The 18,024-nt window shown below is 49.3% G+C and overlaps 1 protein-coding gene across 1 annotated transcript in view; it reads left to right on the top strand.

The window, feature by feature from the left end:
• WDR19 (WD repeat domain 19) overlaps nucleotides 1-18,024 on the top strand; it is a 992,607-nt gene that overhangs the window by 746,929 nt on the left and 227,654 nt on the right. The gene's annotated exons all lie outside the window — the stretch shown is intronic.

Genomic DNA, 18,024 nt, shown 5'->3' with positions numbered 1-18,024 from the left:
GTAGAGTTACCGGTGTTCTTCCCAAATCCAGACTCGGTAGCTGAAAGAGCTCTTCATACCTTAGACGTTAAAAGAGTCCTTCTTTACTACATTGACAGAACAAAATCATTCCGCAAAACAAAACAACTGTTTGTTGCTTTCTCTCCACCACATAAAGGCAACCCCATTTCCAAATCTGAGATAGCTAGGTGGATAGTTAAATGTATCCAAATATGCTACCAAAAGGCTAAACGCACACTAACGGTTCCCCCTAGAGCGCATTCCATACGCAAAATAGGGGCTTCCATGGCATTCTTAGGAAACCTTCCCTTAGAAGATATTTGTAAGGCAGCCACATGGTCTAAAACACACACCTTCACTAAACAATATTTTGTTGATGTACAAGCAAAGCAACAAGCTTCTGTGGGTCAGGCTGTCCTTAAAACTTTATTTCAAACTGCCACAACTGATACAGGTGACCACCGCTAGGGGAGATACTGCTATATAGTCTATCCTAAGTGCGTGATCTGCAGCTCATATGCCTCGAACGGAATATGCTACTTACCAGTATGCATCTGTTCTTGGCATGTAGAGCTGCAGAGCCACACACGACCACCCACCTCCCCGGGACCTGTATCTGTTCCAGCAATTGTCTTACTTAAACATCACACATGGACATCTCTCTCTTTTCTACAAACTCCATCATTTCCCATCATGGTGAAAAACAATCTAACGATGGAGTTGATGCCCATGCGCACTGTCGTCCAAGGGAGGAGTCACCTATCTCGTGACCAAAGACTTCTTCCGAAGACAACAACAACCTGTAATCATCCAAGCCCAACACCAGATGGCGATCTACTATCCTAAGTGTGGGGCTCTGCAGCTCTACATGCCAAGAACAGATGCATACTGGTAAGTAGCTTATTTCTTCAAATTGTGGTTCATTTTGAATCTCAACAAAGCTTTGCATTTAAACTGAATATTATGAGACTATCTATTACCAATGTATATGTTGTCTCATACCTGTGAGCCATGCCTGCAACCCACTGCCTTTGGAATAGGTAAGTCACCCCTCTAGCTGGGTGCACAATACCACTGGTGAGGATACAGTTGCATGAGGACTGTACCCCTGCAGTGTCTGTGTCCATTCCGAGGCATTGTAAGTGCAGTAAAGCCATAAAGGGTATATGATCTGGGAGATTGTCATTATGAACTCCACAGCACCATAATGGCTTTACTGATTTCTGGGAAGTTTGGTAGCAAACCTCTGAGGATAATAAACCCACAGTGATGCCAGTGTGATATTTATTATACAATGCACTCGGAGGGCATCTTAGAGATACCCCCTAAAAAAACAACCAGCCTCTGGTGGGTTCCCTGACTGGTAAACACCAGCTTGCCACCAAGAGACAATTTTCTGGACCCCTGGGCCCAGAAACAAAGCCTTTCCTGGGCGGAGCTGTTCATCCCTCCCCCAGGTTAGGAAGAGCCATCTGTGGGAGGGGAGCTTCAAAGGCCTTGCCGCCTTGGCAACGGGCCCCCCAGCCTCTCCTGCTATCAGGAGTAGGAACCCAACCTGTCTCACTCCCTTTTCGTAAGGAAGACAGGTGGGAAAAATTAGAACAGCCCAAAAGGTGTGCTCACCTCTGCCAACCCCAACCCTCAGGTAGGGGAGGCGAGGTGAAGCCCAATCTTCAGTGCCCGCAATCTTGCAGATGCCAGGCACTCTCCAATCAGGATTAGGGATTGTGCCCACTGCCCCACGTGGGGTGAGCACACCAAGAGTGTAGTCACTCTAAAGTCAGTAGCCCATTGGCTACTACCTCAAGACCACTAAACGCCCTCTAAATACAGTATTTAGGGGGCATCCCTGAACCCAGAAGGGAGATTCCTGCAGCCTACAAAGAAGAAAGACTGAAGAATTTGCACAGCAGAGGAGACTACAGAGAAGAACTGCCCTACCGACCCGTCTCCAGTTTCCAGAGATCCTGCACCAAAGGCCGACTTGTCCTACAGCCAGCGACCTCCAAAACCCCTGGGAGTACTGACTGACTTAAACAAAGACCGGATCTCCTGCAAACACCAGCTCTGTTAAAAAAAAAACTCCAAAGACAGCCTCTGAGCCTCCAGAGGATGAAGAAACTTGACGCCCAGAACCACCACTGCACCCCCCGCCTACGGCCCGAGTCCCAGTGGCCCACCGGTCCCAGCGAGGTCCCTCAGTGCTGCAGAGTCCGAGTCCACCATGGGTTCACCACCCCAGGACTCCCTGCGGCCTCTGCACGGAGACCACCCCAACCGTGAGTGGCCCGATAGGTGAAATCTGACCTCAAAAGGCACCCCTGCATCCGGTCGCCCTGCGCCCTGGAGAAGAGTACCTGAGGTGCACCTATGTCCCCAAGCCCTCCAACTTACCTGCCCAGCTGTTGGTTCCTCCCAGAATTCTTCCTGGACCAAGTGTGCAGCCAATATCCAAAACCAGCAACCCCCGTAGGATTGCATTGGGCTCAGGACCCCTCTAAGCACCCTGCCTCCCCTACGCCGCTGGTGGTGTTGGCTTAGTGCTGACCTGGGACCCCCTTTGCCCTGACCTTACCCCTAGGAGCTTGGCTCCCTAGACCGAGTGGCCTGCCCATGAGCAGCCCCTAACCGAGTTGCCCCCAAGCCACATTGGCTAACATTGGTATCCTGCACTCTGCACCCTGCCGCCCTAGTGCCGCTGGTGGTGCCATTTGAGTACCTACCTGGACCTTGGTGAACCTTGGTCCTAACCCCCAAAACTCCCACTTGTAAGACGTATACTTACCTGTAAAACCGATAACCATTTTTCTCCCGTAGGAACCCATAAGAGATTTTGGGCCTAAAATGTTCTGTTGAACTGTTGTTTGTATGGAAAAAGGAAAACTAAACTGCAAAGTATAAAAAAGTCTTACTTACCTTGTATTGTGAGATCCTAAGGTGTGGTATCTAGGCATACCACCCCCAGCTCTCAAAGTAATCCAAAAGTAATGAAAAAGTAATCTGAAAGTAATTACTGTGTAATTCAAACTATAATTTAAAGTGATACAAACCTGTAACGATTGCAGATCCATCCTCAGTTGCATTTCTGTGTAAAGGTTTACAATAGAAAGTATATTTTACCTACTTGTACTAAGTCCTGCTTGCTTCTAGAAATAAAATACAAGTATACCTTTTTTTAAACTTACCCAATTGGTCTGGATTCTGTCTCTGAGTGTGTGCCATTAGTCTTGATTGAGTAAATACAATAATTGCTTAACACGCCCTCTGGATAAGCCTAATTGCTCACCCACAGTACCACAAAGAGAGCTGTTAGTACTTACCTAATTTAGCCTCTGCTATACCTCTGGGGAGTCCCTGGACTCTGTGCACACAATACCTTACTTTGGTATACTATTTACAGAGCCAGCTTCCTACATCACCAGTACCAGAAGGGTCAGTCTCTGACAGTGATGACTGTGGGTAAAAGGCTGGGAAAAATGGCTTTCATACCATTGCCAAAGGGAGTTGAGAAGATCTAGTGGTTGTCATGCAAAGAGTTCTGGAGGAGATGAGCTGGTGGAATAGGACAGATCTACAAAGGGGGAGAACATTTATTTCCCCATCTCCCATGGTAACCATTACCACCGACGCATCACATACAGGTTTGGGGAATGTAGGAAACTGGCACTTATTATGGTGGACCAAAAAGAGATACACCGTGTAAAGAGTCCAAAGGAATTTCAAAGGCACAAATTACACCCCAAATGCTCTTTTGCGGTAGTGTGGGTGAGCAGTTAGACATAACAGAGGGTAGTGCTAAGCATTTATTACACACACAAAGGCAGTAAGGGAGACACACACTCAATAAAGAAATCTGACACCAATTTATAACAAGCATTGGCATAGCCAATAGGTCTCGCCTTTGGGACCTTATAAGTGTTTAGCTATGCAACAGTTGCATAACTAAATACTTATAAGGTCCCAAAAGCGAGATCTATTGGCTATGCAAAGCGGCCCTGCGGCCGCGAAAGTGATCGCGATCACGATCAAACATCAAAGCGGCCGTGCGGCCGTAAAAGTGAAAGTAATTGCGGTAAAGTGCGGCGCGCGCGCCCGCGCACATGCACTGTAGCTCTAGGCTGGCCTGGTAGCACTTTTTGGAGCCCTCTCAATAATTCTCGCCAGACCAGCGCATGCGCTGGGTCAGGCGAGACCTAAAAATGACACATACTTTTATATAAATTTAGATACCACGATCATCGGAATCAGGTAAGTACTTTTCGAGTTATGAATTTTTACAGTTTTCAAAAATGAACCCTGCAATTTCTAAAGCGGTCATGTTATCCTAGGGAGAAAAAACATGTGTTGCATTCGGGCACTTGCCAGCAACTTACAGGACTGTTCTTCTGAGTATGGGGCAGGGTCCAAGATCACACCAAAAGGTCACCTTTTTTTTTTTAAATTCTTTTTATTGTTTTTCAAAGCAAACAGTTTTATTCCAAACAGTAATGTGAGCACAAAACAATATGCCAGTAGCATGAGAGATTCATCAATCGTAATAGCAGTGGACCATCATGGAATATATACTACATCATCACATTCTAGGAGCGACATACCAGGCTGTGCGCATCCCCGCCCCCCCCCCCCCCCCCCCCACACCCCCATGGACACTTCTCCCTCTCATCATGCTAGCCATCTCTATCCGCTCTTGCAGGCATGGCGGTCTGCATGTGGTTCAATAATCTGTATGCGTGTGACGTAAGTAGTGCCAGTAATCACCCCATGGGATCTCCCTCCAGTGACCTCCCCACGCAAGCATGGGCATACTAGGCCCATACCTCCCCTCTCCTCCGTATTTCGCTCCTCTGTGTCAGTTCTCCCAATTCCGTACATATCCCTAGGTGGGGGCTCACAACCCCGAATCTGGGCGCTCACTCGTGAGGCAACATTGTGGTTGTGGGGGTGAATCCCCCCAAGATATCTCATGCGCCCCTACCTACAGTGCAAGTAGAATCTTAGGAAGAACCTTCCGAGGACGCGGACCTCTGCCTATCTGACAATAGGTAGCATGTCAGGGGGGCCCATATCTCCCTAGGTCTTGAGGCTCTGGGCAGCATCTCGGCATATGTGGCCAATCTTTCCTGACAGGTCACCAGGTCCGCAATCCATGTCTTAAACTTGGGTGCCCGCTCCCTACCCCAGCGACAAGCCACCCTTCGTTTGGCCATAAGCAGGGCAAGGGCAACATACTTACGGTGCACCGCTTGTATAGGCTTAACGTAGCCAAGTAGTGCCATCAATGGCGTAGGGTCAATGCGTGTATTCGTCATCAGCGCCAATGCGGCAAAAACTTCCCTCCAGTACTCACGTACTTCAGGGCATTCCCACGCTAGATGGAGAAAGTCCGCCCCAGGCGCACGATATCTATCACACCTATCCGAGTCCCGCAACTAAAATCTATGCATCTTGACTGGAGTGTAGTATAATCTATGGAGAAACTTATAGTGGAGTATGCGGAGCCTACTACTGACTGAAACCCTCTCTGTTTGCAAGCAGCAATATTCCCATTCCTCATCCGTCAGAACTACTTGCAGTTCCTCGTTCCAGCGCCCCTGGGAGGGCGTGTCTGGTAGTACCCTCTGCTCATGCACCGTCCTATATATCTGGGAGACCAGGTGCTTATTTGAGACGGTTTTCAGCATTGAGTGGAGTGGGGCTGTTGCCTGTGGTTCCGACGGGAATTCCGGAATCACAGATCATATCCCAAGGCGCAGTCGTATGTATAGGAAGACATCTAGCGGCATCTGTTGTATACCCTGAAATATATGCTCAAGAGTCCGAAACGCCCATTATGAAAGAGGTCTCCCCAATTGACAATCTTGGTGCGCCTTTGAAAATGCCGAAATATGGTCTCCTGGAGCAGAGGTATTCGCGGGTGATAACTAGGTGGCAACAGCGGGGAGTAGAGCAAAGCCACACCCAACAAGCATCCTATGCGCTGCCAGGCTCTTGCCGTGCAAGTGATTGTGGTCGGATCCCTATGTCTGGGCGTGACCGGCTCGTGCATCACTCCCTCCAATGGCGTAGGATGTGCAAGCCAGTGCTCAGCCGCCACCTGCGGCATGTACCTCGGCTGCTTCACCCAAAACCATGCATAGTGTGCCTGCGCACTGAGATAATAGAGTTCAAAATTTGGTATGCCGAACCCACCTTGCGCGTATGGTCTTATAAGTATCTTCCATTGCAGCCTTGGCTGTTTTCCTCCCCACACAAGTCGTGCCAGCTCTGATCTCAATGTTTTGAAAAAGTGAACCCCAGGATAATACGGGATGTTTAAAAACAAATAGAGCAATTGCGGTAGCATTATCATTTTAATTAGGGAGGCCCTCCCTGCCATGGAGAGGGGAAGCGCTATCCAGCGATTGACATCCTCCGATATGCGGGTCATAACCGTCCCATAATTTAAGCGCATGAGCTCCTCCCTGTCCTTGGTGACTCGAATACCCAGATACCTCAGCTCCTCTTCGCACCACTCCAAAGGGTAGTCCAGTGAAAATCTTGTCGCCGCCGCTGTCAGCGGAAAGACGCAATACTTCCCCCAGTTAATCTGTATTCCCGAGAGCACCCCAAATGTTATAAATTCCCTCAGTACCGGATTCAAGTTTTGCTGCGGGTCACGTATGTATAGCGTAATATCACCTGCGTACAATGATATGAGAATCTGCCGCATATTGCACCGCAGAGCCCTGTCATTGTGGTGCTGTCTCAGTTTTACCGCTAGTGGCTCCACTGCCAACGCGAACAGTAAAGGTGATAGGGGGCACCCCTGTCGGGTGCCCCTAGTAATATGAAAGGCAGGGGATGCGCGCCCATTGATAAGTGTCCTGGCCACTGGCCTATTGTACAGCAACTTTATCCAGGATAAAAAAAGAGGTGGAAAGCCCATTCGCAACATAACTCCAAACATATAATCCCATTCGATGGAATCAAATGCCTTAGTGGCGTCTAAAAATACTGCAGCTAAAGGCAATTCAGGCGACACATTATTTAAGATGGCAAAGAGCGTTCTCAGATTGTGTGAGGTGGCTCTTCCGGGCACAAAACCCGACTGATCTGGGATGATCAAATTCTCCATAAGCAGACTTAGACGTGCAGCGATAAGTTTAGCCTGAATTTTGGCATCGCAGTTGAGGAGAGAAAGCGGCCTATATGAGTCGCAATGTTGGGGCGGCTTCCCAGGCTTCAGAAGAGAGACAATAACGGCCTCCCTCATAGATGCGGGTAAACTGCCCACCTCGAGGTATTCCTCGTATACCTCTCGCAGTATAGGGGCCATTAGGTCTATATATGTTTTGTAAAATTCTGTCGGAAAGCCATCCGACCCCGCGGCTTTCCCAGACTGCATACTCATGATAGCGTCCTTGACCTCATCCAGCTCAAACGGTGCACACAGAAATTCACGCTGTCTATCACTCAGCCAGTCCAGCGCCACATCCCCCAGAAAGCCTTCCAAATCCCAGTCATCCCTCCCACTGGTGGTATACAATTTTTGATAATGCTGCGCAAACGTCTCCCTGATTTGGTCTGAGTCCCAGTAGGTTGTACCGTCTATATCCTCAAGCTCCATAATGTAGCCAGAGTATCGGAACTTTCCCACCATCTGCGCCAAGGCCCTGCCGGGTCTGTCCCCCTCTCCGTAACAGCACGCCACCCAATATTTCCCCCGGAACCGAGTCTCCCTCTGCGCCGTGTCCATATATTCCGAGAGCGTTTCTCGAAACCTGAGCTGGGCGTCACTGCTTGGGTCTAAGGCTAACTGCATTTCCAAGGACCGAAGCTTCCCCTCCAATTTGCTCAACGTATGTGATATGTCCTTCAACACCCCGGCTCATCCCGCAGCTCAGCCTGGAACACAGCATCTAACAGTATGGAAGCGTGCATGCGCCAAGCCCCGCGTGGTGCGCAAAATGCCGACGAGGCTAATGTGAGCCTGACAGGGGCATGATCCGAGTAGGTACGGGCCAAATGTTGGACCTGTACTATTGCTGAAGCCACCCCCCTAGATACTAGCCAATAGTCCAGTCGCGCCCAGGACGCGGCCTGTGTCGCGTAGTGTGCCCCCTCCCTGCCATGCGGATGGGTGTGTCGCCAGGCATCAACTAATTGATAAGCTTCTATGGTGTCTTGAATAACAGCCCGCGCCCTAGTGTAATGGTGTGGTAAAGGATGTGATCTATCCAGACTGGGATCATACGCTACATTAAAGTCCCCACCCCATATTATGTGACTGGAGCCATATGTCATATATCTTTGCTCATAGTGTAATAAAGAAGTCAGGGGCATCCACATTGGGACCATAACAACAGGCTAGTGTGACCGAAGCCGTGCCCAAACGCCCCCATGCCAGACAGTATCGTCCCTGTGGGTCACAAAAAACTCCGGCCAACTGAAACGGCACTTGTCTTTTAATAAGAATTGCCGCCCCTCTTGCATACGTGGAATAGGAGGAGAAAATCCTATGCTCCGCCCACCTACTCGCAAAGTTGCATGGGCGCTGGGGAGCAAGATGCATCTCCTGCTGCATGGCAATGTGCACCCCGTGTCTGTCTAAGTATGCTAATATTTGTCTCTTCTTCCTGGGGTCCCCCATGCCTCTGATATTCCATGTGATGACATTTAATCCTCCAAGACCACTATCCGTCATGTATCAAGACATTCGTTCCCAACCGGGACCGGAATCATTACAAAGTCAGCCATGCTCTGTTCCATATAAATCCGCAATCCCTGAGATCGTATTACATGCCCACATTCCAAAACATCAAATAAAATCTCGAAGCTCTCCAGATGGAAGCCATACATGAAGATCGACATTCGAATAGCCCACCAGAACCAACCGCTGCCCTCCCCCTCCCACTGAAGCAACCCCAACCTGCCAGTAATCGACACCCTCCCACCCCTCCCCAAATCCCCCACACACCAACAAACAACCCATACATCCCCACATGCATCCTGCAATGAACATTCCCCGGGGCACACCCTCAGGGGGACGTTGCCAGAGGGCAGCACAAGTACCTCCCCACCGCCGAGCCCCTCGCTGGCTCCCATTCCAGGCTCAAGCAGGAGGGGGGGCCCAGTGCATCTTTAATAGTGCTCAAGAAAGATAATCCCCGACCTACGAGCAGGGAAAAAGCATATTCATGTCTCTGCCGGAGACGTCACACCCCAGTGCAGCTTACGTGTCGCTTTCCGCGCTGGATACAGATATGTCCCAGAGACTGCTGACCTCCTTATGCCTTTCCCGCTCCAGATTGTGCAGAGCGCTGTTGCGGCTCCCCACTTCCTTCCACACGATTTCCTCGTTTGAGTCGCTTAAGGAAGTCCTCCACCTGCTGCGGTTTAGTAAAAAACTGTTGTTTCCCTTGGTGAGTTACTCGGAGCCGAGCTGGATAGAGTAACGCATAATCGATCTGTGCACTTCGCAATTTGGCCTTCACCGCCATAAACTTGCGTCGCTCCTCCTGAACCAACGGCGTAAAATCCGGGAAGATGGTAAATGTATTCCCTTCAAAAGATAACGGCTGCTTGTTTCTTGCTGCCCTTAGCGCTACATCTCTGTCTCTGTAGTTCAGTAGGCGCGCTATGATGGGTCTCGGTACGCTGCCGGGCGGGGGGCGAGGTCCCAGGGCTCGATGAGCGCGCTCCACAATGAACTGACTGGAAAAGGACTCCGCTCCAATAGCAAAGATCAACATTTTCTCTACATACTCCTCCATTTTCCCTATATTGGTGGATTCGGGAATACCCATTACGCAAATATTGTTGCGCCTGCTGCGCGCTTCCAAGTCCTCATTTTTTGCAGCAATGATTTTGAGAAGCTTGTCCATTTGGGCCAGCTGCGTCGTGTGGCTGACCGTTGTGTCCTCTGCATCGGAGATCTGCCGTTCTGCTTCCTTTAACCAGTTATCATGCCCCTCCAATGTGTGTGCTATGGCGTCCATCCGAGTTGACATCCTGTCCACCTTGTCAACAATGGTGGCGAATCCCTGCCGCATCTCCTGCAGTATACTTTGCACATCCGAATTCGAGGCCGCAGCCCCCCCCCGGGCCACCTCTCCCCCGTCGGCGCCACGGTCATCTGGCAACACCCGGGGAGGTTTCTTCGCCGCCTCGAAATTCAACCTGGGCTGCTTGTTGTCTGATTTGCCCATGTCCGCGAGGGGCGCTTAGCTTCTACTGCCTGCCAACCTCCGTCTGCCAAGCCCAGTGGAAGACAGCCCGTCACACCCCGGGGCCCTCACCTCCACTTCCCTCACACCCCCCGGTCCGCAGATGCAAGCTTCCAATTACTTCGTGCGCAACTCTCAGTACCAGGGATGGACTCAGGCTGAGGAAATATGAATTTTTATGGTCAATTGTGTCCCCTATCTTAGACCCCAACGACTCCATGTACATGCTACAAGTACATGTATGTTCCCTCCAGTTCCAGCTATGAAGACGCAAATACATGTGCGTCCAACGTTAACATGTCCTCTTTCGTATCTGCCATGAATGGGCCGGATATTCCATTCCTAAGTATGATTGGCCACCGACTTTATATGGTACACTTTTCACGTTTTACAGTTCAGGCGAGTAGGCCCTGAATTCTGCCATCAAGCCTTTTCCTGCTTCTGCCTCTGAAATGCTCCAGCCTGGACCTGCATCTGTATCCATGAACTTTGTCTTACTCCCTGCGTGGCTAACGGTGCCTGACGCGGCCTGTTGCCTGCCAAAAACTGTATTCAGCCTTCAAGTTATCTGCTCCGTTCCTCATCCAATGCATTCCTGTCTAAATAGCTTAGGTAAACATCCCTCTAGCTGCAGAGCAAAGGGCCCGGCCTTACTGTCTCCGTGCAAGTAATTCATAGCCCCTGTTACCATGGAAGATTCCTGCCCCCTCGCATCTCATGTAGACACCTAGACGCTTGTACACGCACTAACAGTCAGTATAGAATAGGATTTGTCCGCGAAGACCTTTTCTTCCAGATAATATAGTTCCTTAAACACAAGATATTAGATATGATTTAGGACTAGGTTGTCCTGACACCCCAGACTTCTGTCTCCACATGTAGGGCTAAATGTCAAGTTCCCTTCACCCTCTAGTTGCACGTCAATCACACGTCATGCGGCTGCGCGCGCATCTTTGCCAAATATTTCTGCTGACACTGCAGGATTCTCTTATGGATCCACCCACTTGTGACATCATTTTAAATGACGTTTCTAGTATACGCCTATTATTACGCCTATTTTCATTACGTATGTGTATTCTTATCTGTATTATCAGCTATTACGCCCCCTGCATCTGTCTTAATGTAATGCTTTTCATATATATATGATTACTTGTCAATAATGCATTGCCTATCCCTTCCTGAACCTTCGTGGTGATGGAATATGATTGCCTGGTTCGAACCATAATTCCTTTGTAAGGAATAAAGTCCTTTCCAGAACCTCTAATACCACGGATTCTGCCTCTTATTTTGACTGAGTTATTCTTACTAGACTTTACCGCATAAAAAATAGTACAGGTAATTTAAATATTTACCACAGGTGAAGCCCGGGGGAGGCACTCCGCCTCCCCCGGGCTTCACCTTCAGCCTCCTCCTTCGGTCACTCGGACACCAGTGCGGCCAGTGGAGCATCCGCCATCTCCTCCCCCGCCAGACAATCCTGGTTCCCTGCGGCGCCCCGGACAAAGGCACCTACAGCCAGGCAATGCCCAGCAGTTCAGCTGAACACAGAGGGCCTCCTGGGAGAAATCCCCAAAGTCCAGTGCTGAAGCAGCACCCACGCCGCGCCTCGGTATAGATAAAGCGGGCCCCTCTTTCCAGCTCGCCGTGTTCCACTTCCCTGGTTTCAGGCCCAGCAAGCTCCAAGGTGAATGAGGGGGGCGCCGCAACCTCCACCGCCGCTCCACTTCTTTTACAGGATGTCCCTAACGCCCCCACTCACCACCTGTACGTGGCTCCTCATACGGGGGGGGCAACGTCCCCCCCCAGGCCTCTCACCGATGCTAGTGTACCGCTGCCACCGGCGCGAGCCACAGACGCAGGCAGCGCCCACTCGACGTCGGCCCGCGGCCAAATCCCGGTAAGCCTCCGGGCTCCGTCTGCTCCCAGCACCACCGGCAATCACTCCGCCCACCTGTCCGACTCCACCGAGTCGCGGGCCGATTCCTCACCCGCCGATGCCACGGCCAGTGAAAGGGACTCGTCCCAGGTCCGCCTCCACTCGTCACCCGCAGTTTTCCCTGGCGCTGGCCTAGTCTCCTCGTGGGCAGCCGCGGCCTCGCGTTGTAGGCGAGGCCGCCCTCGAGTTCCACAGCTCGTCGTCCGCTTGCACGGGCGGAAGATCACGGGGTCCACGCTGGGGCACCATCCACCCCCCAGCTCTACAAGTCGCAGCGAGTCTGCAGACAGTGCCGACCCATCGATGGCATGAGTCTCCAGGCAATCTGATAACTTCTTGTGCAGGATAAATGTAAATTAAGGCACCGGGCCGCCAGAGCCTCACATTTGTGCGGCCATCTTGGTTGCGCGCCCTCTAGCGCCCCCCCCACCAACAGGTCACCTTGGGAGGCTCTGGATCGTCCCGGTGCAGAGGTGTGTCACGGCATCGGGTGTCCCATTCACTTCAATAGGGAACGGCCTGTCGGTGAAGGGGCTGTAAGCTTGGACTGAGAGTGAGTCTGGAGTAGCCCACAGAGGGGCTCGATCCTTGAGATCCTCTGGCATGCTGAGACACCCTTGGTTCACTTCTCCTTGGGCTGTGGGGCTCGGATGCCGTGGTGTCTTATCTGTCGGATCTGGTGCTGAAGTCCCTCGCGGTTGGAGGGGGACCGCAGAAAGAGGCTGCAGGCGGTGACTGAAAGTCTAGCCTGGGCAAACCCAAGGATGGGCTTAGCTCTTGTGGGTCTGGGGACCCCTTTGACACCATCACCTCCCTTGAACTCGTGCTCTGGGGCGTGGCTGCATAGGTGCTTTGAGGCGTCGGGTGGTGGCGGTTGCAGACTCACTCTTGGTCTTTGTTTCTGCTGCAGAGGGGCAAACAGGACAGCACAGCCACTCTTGATATGGGTCTCACTAACCCTGGAGTCCTTCGACGTGCAGATCAGTCTTCCTCTGTGTTGGTGTGTAGACTGGGCACAACAAGCCTTGGCTGCTGCAAGGGGTTCAGTACCCCATGTATTAGTACAGTGCAGCTCTGGTCAGTCCTGGCGTCCCAACTCTTGGAGGGAGGATGGATCTGACCTGTAGGAGCACTGCTACCTCTTCCTGGGAGACTGCTGCATTGTTAGAATCTGTAGGCGGCAGGTCGGTGTACTGGGCCTTGCTTCTTTGTTGACTGCGGCTGCAGGGGAGAATCTCCTCTACTCCAATAGAGTTCCTTTGGCAATTGGTGAAGCACTGCTAGCCCTTTAAGTTTCTTGAGGTCTGCTAAGCAGCAGGACAAGTCAGTTGCTCCACAAGGGTTAGGTGCAGACGGGAGGATGGCAGGGTTGGCATCAAGTCACTCGTGCTCCTCAGTTCTCAGTTAAGCAGTCTTCTTCTTTGTCCACTTCTTCTTTTGGTCTGTGGAAATCTGAAGTCAGGGTATCAGGGGGTCCCCTAAATACTCAATTTAGGGGCATTAAGAGGAGTGAGGGGTAGTAGCCAATGGGCTACTCACCCCTGGGGTCACTACACCCCATGGCCACTTCCTTTGGCGATTGGGAATCACCCTGTCCCAGAATTCCTAATTCCACCACACATAACATGGTGGAATCTCTAAAGTCATGTGTGTCCAGCCTGGCAGTAAAACACGCCTCCTGCATAGCTAATTTTCCCGTCTGTCCCAATGCCAGATGGCCCAGGGCAGTGGGTTCGGCATTCTGTCCTTTGAGGGAAGCCAGATTTGCATACCAAAGGTGGTGGGACCTTTCTTCCGCATTTGATTGCGTGAATAGAGGCAGGTTGTGGCAGACCCTGCTCTCCCTTGGGGTGGACAGGGACATAGTCCTTTTCCTACAGGATCTCCACCAAGACACAAGGGCGGCTGTGCGCTACTCGGGTGACATGAAGGTCTCACGCTTGTTCCCTATCAGGAGAGGGGTACGATATGGTTGTATCTTGGCCCCTTTTCTATGTAATGTGTATGTTAACGATCTGGAGAGGACCCTTATAGAGACCAAGGCGGACATCCCGAAGGTAGGGCGGCGTGGTCTTCCTGTTCTGCTGTATGCAGACGATGCCGTCTTGATGGCCAGGATGGGACGGGGGTTACAAACGCTACTAAACTCTTTCTTTCAGTGTATGGTGGAGCAGGACCTCATGGTTAACAATTCTAAGTCTTTTATCATGCAAATAGGGGCCCGCCCCAGCAGGCCATATACCTTTAAGGTAGGGTCCACCCCGTCCCAAGGTCGAGTGTTTTTTCATATCTGAGTGTTTTGATGGATGATAAAATGTGGGCCCCAACGTACCCATAGGAGAAACGACCTATCCAGGGAGTCTGCAGCCATATTTAATTTTGCAACTAGACTGGGGAATAGACCAGTGGGCGCCTTACTAAAGCTCTACAGTGCTAAGTGTCTCTCCAAGACATTATATGGCAGTGAAATTTGGGGGTATACTAAGACTGAGGACCTTCAAATCGTAGAAAATAAGTTTCTGAGACAGCTTCTATCCGTTCCTCAAGGCATCCCCTCTTTCACAGTACACGAGGAGCTTGGTATGTCATATATAACTGACCTGATAGCGTTTTGTCTTGTATCCTGTATTCTGTGACTAAGAGAGACATGAAATCTTATAAAGGCGACTTTTTGTGTGCAGTGGGCTATGGCAAGGGAAAAGAGGGAGCTCCTGAAGCCTAGTGTACGTCGGTACGCTAGGCTTCTGCCTTACTGAGCCTTACTGAGATTCATAAACTTGTATGACAGATTCCTGCAAACGAGGTTCCGGTTTGATCTTATTGACCTCCTCCTTGCTTATCCTAGGGGTTGTAGTAAGGGCCACACTTTGCTGTCCTGTGGCTGTGATGGTCAATCTCCACAGGACATGACTCCTTTTATGATGTTTTGTAGTTTGTATGAAATTCCTAGAAAATCTTCATAATTCCGATTCTGAAAAGGGCTAATTTTAGACAAGTGCGCCCAGCTTTTATCTTTTTACAAATGCTGATGGTTAGCACTCTGTTTTATGTGCTTCAATTCTTTAAATCCGCCATCAGACTTATATCTAGTTGCGATTAACTAGCTTGTTCTCTTTTACAGTTTTGATCCTGGTTGAAATGTTTTACTGGTACAGTATAAATGAGATTGCCGCCATCGAATTTTTGCATTCACATTTGTACTAGTTATTTTTAATTCGCCAGCTGATCCCTGTGAAGATTGTTTTTTAACTAGATGTTACTATATTATTATATTTAATATGTGTTTTTATGGTTTTAATATCTAAAATCGAATAAAGATTATTTGATTGATTGATTGGTGGACTGTTTGAGGCTCCCTGCCTTGACATGCTAATTCGCAGGTCATCCTGTGGCAGGGGGTGTAAACACCCTCTGCCTGAGCAGGCTTTGTTCCTGACCTCCTGAGAGCAAAGGCCCTCACCCCTGGGGGTCAGAAAATAATCTGTGGTGACAGGCTGGCTAAGACCAGTCCGCTAGCGCACTAGTAGCTGGTAGGTTTTCAGGGGGCACCTCTAAGGTGCCCTCTGAGTGCATGTATTAATAAATCCATCACTGGAATCAGTGTGGGTTTATTAATATGAGATGTTTGATACCAAACATCCCTATCTTCAGTGAAGCCATCATGTAGCTGGGGAACTCGTTTTTACTAGTGTCCAGCACATGTTTTAAAATGGCTTCCCAGATCACTTTTACTGGCAGTAATGGAACTGACCAGCACAGGTGCATATCTGCTTATGCAGATGGGTCCTCACATGTAATATAATGCACCCTACCTTAGAGCTGTTTAGGCCTGCTGTAGGGGTGACTTACAGATAGTACATGCAGTGTTTAGGGGACATGACACACACAAGTGTGTCATGTCGCGTGTTCACTCTTTGGAGCACCTTATCATGCAGCCTGCAGTGCCAATCTGCATGAGTTTGGTGCTGGGTCACTTAGAGTGGCACAGGATATGCTACGGCTCTTAGGGACCCTGTTTAGTTTCTATGCCCTAGATATCAGAGGTACCACTTACTAGGGACTTACAGAGGTGCTAAAGGTCTGGCCACTTGGGGATCAAGTGATCAGGTGTCTTGTTTGGGGGAAAGAACACTGGCACTGGAGACCTGGTTATCAGGAACCTAGTGCACTTTAGTCAACATTGCATCAAGTACCAGGCAAAAAGTGGGGGGACTAATTAAAAAAAAGCCTAGTTTCCTACAGGGAGCTCATATGGGGAAATTCAAAATCAGAGAACTTTGGAAATAGCAGGAAGCGGTACAACATGTCAATATACTGGAACTAAATACAGTGTTCCTACCTGTAAAAGCCTTTTAGAAATAGCTGTGGGGAAAGTCATTACTAATTCAAACAAGCAATACAACAACAATGTTCTATCTCAACAAACAGGGAGGGACAAAATCATTTGTACTGTCAAAACTAGCACAGGAGATCTAGAGGTGGGCCATCCTGAGACAAACATAACAACAATACATCATCCAGGGAAAGGCAATATATAAGCAGACAAGCTAAGCAGACAAGCATCCTCCTCATGCGAGTCGGAACTCAAGAAAACATTACTCAAACATATATTCTAGCAATGGGCAACACCAGAAATAGACCTGTTTGCAGTACCAGAAAACGCAAAATGCCAATCCTTTGCGTCCAGAAACCCACACACCACTCCCTGGGGAATGCTCTGTCGATAGACTAGTCAGAGAGATTTGATTATGATTTCCCCTGATCCCACTGTTAACCAAAGCAATCAAAAAAAGCAAACAGCCTCAAATTACACTAATACTTATCGCACCCTAGTGGGCAAGACAAACTTGGTTCTAACACCTAATACAGATAGCCCAAGACAATATGCAGAAGCTTCTGGGCCTACAAGATCTACTCTCCATGCATGCAGGAAGAGTTTTCCTTCCAGAGCTGAAAAACCTGAGTTTAGCAGCTTGGCTCCTGAGGACACAGACTTTGGACATCTCAATCTACCAGAAAACACAATGGTGATTCTCAGAGAGCAAGAAGACCAACAACAAGAAAATGCTACACAGCCAAATGCAAAAGATACTCCAGGTGGTGCCACAATTTTGGCTTTTTAAAAGACAATACAAAGGACACTACAGTCCTACGATATCTCACACACCTACTAGGCAACAAATTAACGTATGCTTCTTTGAAAGTACATTTGGCAGCAATATTGGCCTACACAAGAGGTCATACAGGAAGGAATTTCTTCAAAACCCCTGTAATCAAAAGATTCCTTGAGGGAGCAAGACGAATAGCACGACCAAGAAGGGAGTGGGGGGGCAGCACCAACACGGAACTTGAACTTAGTGCGAACACAACTAATGAGAAACACATTTGAACCACTTCACAAGGCCTCATTAAAACTGATCATGTTGAAGACGGGTTTCTTTATCACAATGAGAAGCCTGCAGAGAGTAAGTGAATTGCAAGCACTCAGAATCCAAGAGCCATGCATGCAAATATAAAAAGACAGGATAGTCATGAGGTAGACCCACATTTTTTACACAAAGTCATCTTGCATTTTCACATAAACCAATCAATACAAATACCAAGTTTCTTTCAGGAACCAAAGACACAAGCGGAAAGAGCGCTTCACACGCTAGACACCCAAAGAGTTGTAATGTACTATATGGAGAAGACAAGACCAATTAGAAGGGAAAAACAGCTCTTTGTGTCATTCGCAGACAATAACATGGGGAAACCAATTACAAAAAATGGCATCTCAAGATGGATCACTCAAACGAGCCAAATGTCACTCAACAGAGGGAGTACATCTACAAACCAAACGTAAAGCACACTCCACTCGTAGAAAAGTAGCAATGATTGTCTTTC

The sequence above is a fragment of the Triturus cristatus genome, chromosome 2_2, assembly GCF_964204655.1.
Source record: "Triturus cristatus chromosome 2_2, aTriCri1.1, whole genome shotgun sequence".
NCBI lineage: Eukaryota > Metazoa > Chordata > Amphibia > Caudata > Salamandridae > Triturus > Triturus cristatus.
Note: the sequence above shows the minus strand (reverse complement) of the source record. Positions and strands in the feature narration are given on the sequence as shown.